We start from the raw sequence: 6,966 nt of genomic DNA on the forward strand, positions 1-6,966 counted from the left end.
AGAAATAATTTTTGTCAAGATGTCAGCAACTTGAAGATGGGAAGGTACATATTGTGTGCGAAGTTTGCCAGCTATAACAAGTTCTCGAAGGAAATAATAATCTAGTTCAACATGTTTAGCTCGTTTGAAACAGGATTAGAGCTAAAAAAATAGCACTTTTGTTGTCAGATAAGAGTAAGGGTTGCTGTGAAATAGGGATCTTGAGGTCATGCAAAAGATGCATAACCCAAAGAAGTTCAGTAGTAGTCGTGACAAGAGCACGATACTCAGATTCACAGTTGGAGCGTGAGACAGTAGGTTGCTTTTTGGCACTCCAAGAAACGTGATTGTTACCAAGATAAATAGAATAGCCAGATGTAGAAGACCAGTATCGGGATAAGGAGCCCAGTCAGCTACCGAATAAGTGACTAGCGTACTAGGAATAGTAAATGAGCGAAAGGTAAGACCAAAGTGGAGTGTTCCTTTGACATAGCGAAGAATACATTTGACAGCAAGAAAGTGATCTGCAGTAGGGGCATGCAAGAATTGGCTGACAGAATTGACATTATAAGCAATATCTAGACGCGCAATAGTCGAGTACTAAAGGGCGCTAACAAGAGATCTATAAAGAGTAGGATCACAGAAAGAAAAACCATCAGCAGTTAGGTGTTGAGAAACAACCATGGGAGTGTAGACTAGTTTGCTATCGAGCAACTGAGCATGAGTAAGAATATCTCGAGCATATTTTAACTGACTAATAAAGAGATCATCAGGAGTGGGTGAAACTTCAAGACCATGAAAGTAACTGAGAGAACCCAAATTTTTTGTAGCAAACTCAAAATGAAGCTTGCGAGTAAAGCTGTCAATAAGAGATGAGTTGTTGTTGGTAACAATAATGTCATCAACATAAAGAAGCAAATAGATAAGGTTAGATTGCTGATAAAAGACAAAAAGGGACGTGTTAGCGCGACTGCAAGAAAAATCAAGTGTGAGAAGAAATGGGCTAAAATGCTGAAACAAGGCGTGAGGAGCATGCTTTAAGCCATAGAGGGCTTTCTTTAATAGACAAACATTAGTGAAAAATCGAGGATCAATATACCCAGGAGATCGTTCATTATGAACACGTTCATTAAAAGTTCCATTGAGAAAAGCATTCTTGACATCAAGTTGTCAATGAGGCCATTTATTTGTGACTGCAATAGAAAGCACAACACGAGACAGTGGTAACTTTGACAACCGGACTAAAAGTGTCAGTATAGTCAAGACCAGGAACCTGAGTATAACCTTTGACAACAAGACGAGACTTGAAATGCTCGACGGACCCATCAAGCAAATACTTAATACAAAACACCCATTTAGAGCCCACGATGTTGGTGTTGGCAGGGCGAGGAACCAAAGTCCAAGTATCAGTTTGTTATAAAGCTCAAATTTCTTCATCCATGGCAGCAATCCAAGCAGGATTCTTAGCCGCAGATTTGAATCCTTTTGACTTAGTGGATGCAAGAAGAGTAGAAAGAAGTTCAGATGAGCCCAAAATACCAAGATTTGTTGGATGACAAGTCTTGAATATACTAGCTTTGGCTCGTGTGATCATAGGATGAGAGCCCAAAGAAGAGGAATCAATAGTAGGTTCAATAGAGGTCGGATAAGAAGTCAAGGGTGGCAAAGCGGAACCTGCACAAGAAGTATCAACCTGCACAAACCCATCCAAAAGGTCAGAACAAATATCACACGGGGATGAACTGGATCGAGGAATGTGTGATGATGAAGTGGTAGGGGGGATAAATCAATATGATAAAGATGTGGTTTTAAAAAGTTTGAAATATGAAAAGAGGAAAGAGGTTGGGTGTGGGAGCTAGGGATAGCAGGAAAGTGAGTTTCATCAGATTGAGTATAAAGGGTGATATATAGCTTAGTGCTGGGGGGATCAAGATAGCAGAACCCTTTATGAGCAGGATTATAACCTAAAAAATACAAGGAATGCTGCGGGGAGAAAGCTTATTAGGCATATAATCACGCAATTAAGAATAAAAACGACAACCAAAGGGATGAAAATTGTCATAATGCGGAGAGTAGCCACAGAGGAGTTCAAAGGGTGACTTACTTCCAAGAAGTGGAGTAGGCAACCAGTTGATAATATAAGCTGTAGTGCTGAAGGTGTCAACCCAAAAAATGAGGAGAAAGATGGGAGTGAAAGAGAAGAGCCAAGCCAGTCTCAGTCACATAATGGTGTTTTCTCTCAGCACGACCATTTTGAGTAGGTGTATATGGACAAGGGAGTTGATGGTGGATGCCAGAAGTACGTAAATGAATTTTGAAACAAGTGCTAGTAAATTCGGTACCTCCATCGCTTTGAAATACCTCGATACGAGAAGAATATTCATTTTTCAAAAATTTTTGAAATTGAAGAAAAATATCAAAGAAATCAGATTTAAATTTTAAACGGTAAAGCCAAGTGAATCGAGAATAATCATCAATAAAAATAACATAGTAAAGAAAACACAAATTTGATATGACGGGGGAGGGACCCCAAAGATCACAATAGATCTAACACATGAGACAACCTACATTCATTGCAGAAACAAGGCAATCGATGACTTTTCGCAAGTTGACAGGTACTACATAGTGATGGAGAAGACAATAAAGACGTAAGAGAACCTTTTCTATTTAAAAAAGAAATAAAGAATTATTAACATGACCTAAGCGAGCATGCCATAAATCATATGAAGCACGTAAAGATTTGTTTCTAAGATCTGAAATAAAAGCAGAGTTGTCGTGCTCCAGCACATATAGCCCTCCATCTCTTTTACTGATTGCCACCACCCTTCCTATTTGACAATTTTGGATAGTAAGAGGATTATTAGTAAATGTAACCAAGAGAGAAAAATAAGACATTAATTTACTGATTGAAAGAAGATTTTGAGTGATATGAGCGACAACCAAGACATCTAATAAGTGAATATTTAAAACAAGAGAAAGAGTACCGGTGTGGGTAATGGGTAGGAATGCACCGTTTCCTACGATCATAGAGTTCTTACCCATGTAATTTTAGACTGATCCAAAATAGATGGATTGATGGTCATATAGAACGAAGCCCCAGTATCTAGAAACCAATTAGTAGCATCAGGTTCAACAATAGAATAGGACGTGTTGAGTTCTTTAGCAAGGTGAGCATGAGTAGAATCAGGTCGAACATACTGTTGGTTGCAGCAGTCAGCATAATGGCCCTCTTTGCGGGATATATTATTTCTTATCAAACGAGAGAAAAAAGAATCCAATTCCGAATTTCATTGTTGGGGAACAAACCAAAATCATTCGGTTCACCACTACCGAATTTATAATTCAAAAGAAAAATTAAAAATCGTCGTTGGGGAGAGCAAACTCGTGGGAGTACTCACCACTCTACAACGACGACTTTTGAAAAATATAATATTCTTCAACAGACAAAATTTTATCAATCGCCTTTACAAAAACTAATCCAATTTTGAATCAGATTAAAATTGTCAAAACAAGATTAAACTTGTTATTGTTCGGAATCAAACTCAGGTCACTCTAAGTGACAAGCAAGAATGCTCACCCTTGTATTACAACGACCTCTGGAACATAATAACTCGACTGACAAGCGGATATACTCCCCACTGTACCACTACAACGACTCATAAAAAATAAATTATTCGTTAACGCTCTAGATTTTACCAAGCGTCTTTAGAAAAAGTGATCCATTGTCAACGCTCTAAATTTTATCAACCGAAGATTCGGAACAAGTAATCCAATTTCGAATCCGGAGAAAATTGTCCAACGAAAACTAAGCTTATTAGTGTCGGGGTTCAAACTCAAGTTTCTCGAGTGACAAGCAGGAATACTCACTACTGTAGTACATCGACCTCTGAAAAATATATTATTTGATAACACACGAGAGAAAAAGGAATCCAATCAAGAATTTCGTTGTTGTGGAACAAATTCAAATCATCTGGTTCACCACTTTTGAATTTCGAATTCAAAAGAAAATTAAAAATCGTCGCTGTGGGAGATTAAACTCGCGGGAGTACTCACCACTCTACAACGACGACTTTCGAAAAATATAATATTCGTCAACACACAAGATTTTAGCAATCGCCGTTACAAAAGGTAATCCAATTTAGATTCTGACTAAAATTGTCAAAACAAAATTAAACTTGTTATTGTTCGGGATCAAACTCAGGTCACTGGAGTGACGAGCAGGAATGCTCACCCTTGTATTACAACGTCCTCTGGAACATAATAACTCGAGTGACAAGCGGATATACTCCCCACTTTACCACTACAACGATTCATAAAAAATAAAATATTTGTTAACACTGCAGATTTTACCAATCATCTTTAGAAAAAGTGATCCATTGTCAACGCTCTAGATTTTATCAATCAAAGATTCGGAACAAGTAATCCAATTTCGAATTCGGTGAAAATTTTCAAAAGAAAACTAAGCTTATAATTGTCGGGGTTCAAACTCAGGTCTCTCGAGTGACAAACGGGAATATTCACTACTGTATTACATCGACCTCTGAAAAACATATTATTTGTTAACACACGAGAGAAAAAGGAATCCAATCCCGAATTTCGTTGTTGGGGAACAAACCCAAATCATCTGGTTCACCACTACCGAATTTCGAATTCAAAAGAAAATTAAAAATCGTCGCTCTGGGGGATTAAACTCGAGGGAGTTCTCACCACTCTACAACGACGACTTTCGAAAAATATAATATTCGTCAACACACAAGATTTTATCAATCGCCGTTACAAAAAGTAATCCAATTTAGAATCAGACTAAAATTGTCAAAACAAGATTAAACTTGTTATTGTTCGGGATCAAACTCAGGTCACTCGAGTGACGAGCAGGAATGCTCACCCTTGTATTACAACGATCTCTGGAACATAATAACTCGAGTGACAAGTGGATATACTCCCCACTGTACCACTACAACTACTCATAAAAAATAAAATATTCGTTAACGCTACAGATTTTACCAATCGTCTTTAGAAAAAGTGATCCATTGTCAACGCTTTAGATTTTATCAATCGAAGATTCGGAACAAGTAATCCAATTTCGAATCCGGTGAAAATTGTCAAAAGAAAATTAAGCTTATTATTGTCGAGCTTCAAACTCAGGTCTCTCAAGTGACAACCGGGAATTCTCACTATTGTATTACATCGACCGCTGAAAAATATATTATTTGTTAACACACGAGAGAAAAAAGAATCCAATCCCGAAGACATAGATGGTCTCGTTTATTACTCATACCGTAAATATTAGAGAAAATGTCTTATGCAATAGAAGAAGAACTAAGTTAAGAACTTAGAAGAAGACTAAGCACAAGACAAGAATAAAAATTAGAATACGGATGAAGACCCAAGTTTTTTGGACTTAGAACGGTGTACCTTAGAACTAAAGTTTTCAGATCAAAATACATATTAAGACCTCATATCCTAGAGCCAAGTGTCATAGGGTAGATCATGAAAAGAACTTAGAAAGCTATGATAGAACTTTAGAGCCTAAGTTCAAATGACAAGAACAAGAATCGAATCCAAGTATCTTATAGAAGAGACACAATTTATCAAATCCAAAGACCAAAATAAAAATGGAAATCAGTTGCCCACTAATCTTAGAGAATATATATTGCAAAATTTTTATAAAACTCAATCTCAAATTCACGAAAATCCAAGAGTTTTAATGTCGGTTTAAGCTCCCTCTATAAAGCCTGAAGTAGGGGTTTTCATTTGAAGCAAGAATCGAGCTAAGTCGAGCCTTCAACTGTGAGTTGTTATAGCCTCTTAGAATTTGGGTTTCTAAATCTCGGATTTCTTACAAATTTCTGTGCCATAGTCAACCATTTTTCTTCCAACTTGCTTCTACACGGCTAAATGAGATTATCCACACGTTTGGTGATGAAATAAAGTGTTGAAGGTGCCTCAAACACAGCTTCCAAATTTGGTCCGCCATTAAAGGAAGAAGGTCGAAGCTCGAACATTAAATTTGAGCCTACATACAAATTTGTCAAGAGAAACATATCCTCTTCGATTTTTGCACCTCCAAGGAATATTTCCATAGAAGACTGCGAAGGATAATAAGACTCAGAGTGTGTCCAATTGAATAAAATTATTTTCGTGTAAAATTTGAGGGTAAGGATCGAAATCTTACTTATAATCCATTTTCTTCAAAATTGAGTCTTTGTTTAGCTTTAGAAGATTAAGTTGAGTGCTTTTAGGAAGAAATCATACGTCCTAGATCAAGTTGCCTAAAGAAACAAAATTATGCTTTCTTGAATAAGTTTGAAGGCCTATATGATCAAATTCCGAAAATTGTTCCAAAACAATATCTAATATGTCGAAGAAATATGAAAAAGGTCCCATGAGATTTGAACCAATGTTATTGAATTCAAAATTCAATGTCCTAACCACTAGACTATGAAACCACAAATACTTGTAAGGTTTGTGTGTAATAAATCTATATGTGTCTTTGTTTTTAGCTTTATGTCTTTGTTTTTAGCTTTATATTTGATAGAGTTTCATGACTTAAATATGATATATGGGTATATAACTCGAGCTACAAATATAACTCGAGCTACAATACACTTAAAAGGCATAGATATGATATCTATCGGTCATTATATCATAGAAGATAAACATGAACATGGTTTAGAAAAAGGTTTGGGGCATTCCGAGAATTGAACTCAGGACCTCTCGCACCCTAAGCGAGAATCATACCACTAGACCAAATGCCCACTTGTGACAAACTTTTTTATTGAATATATTATTTTTTCATTCATTTATTTGATTTGGATATTAATGAAATCCATGAGCAAGTATTATAATCCTATCTTCTAGTTTTAAATGGATGGAACTAAAATTATTTATACTAATAGGTGTAATAACAATTATAGAATGTTAAGATTTGGATCGACAATTTCAATTGATTAAAATCTATATTTTTTTTAGTACCCAAGTGGTTAC

At 36.3% G+C, this 6,966-nt stretch overlaps 1 non-coding gene across 1 annotated transcript; it reads right to left on the reverse strand.

Moving 5' to 3' along the window:
* Positions 1-6,665: 6,665 nt before the first annotated feature.
* Positions 6,666-6,737, reverse strand: TRNAP-AGG. Its single transcript has one exon. It is a non-coding gene; the product is annotated as a tRNA-Pro (tRNA).
* Between the last annotated feature and the right edge of the window lie 229 nt (positions 6,738-6,966).

This window comes from Cucurbita maxima, unplaced genomic scaffold (genome assembly GCF_002738345.1).
Source record: "Cucurbita maxima cultivar Rimu unplaced genomic scaffold, Cmax_1.0 Cma_Scf00234, whole genome shotgun sequence".
NCBI classification, from domain to species: Eukaryota; Viridiplantae; Streptophyta; class Magnoliopsida; order Cucurbitales; family Cucurbitaceae; genus Cucurbita; species Cucurbita maxima.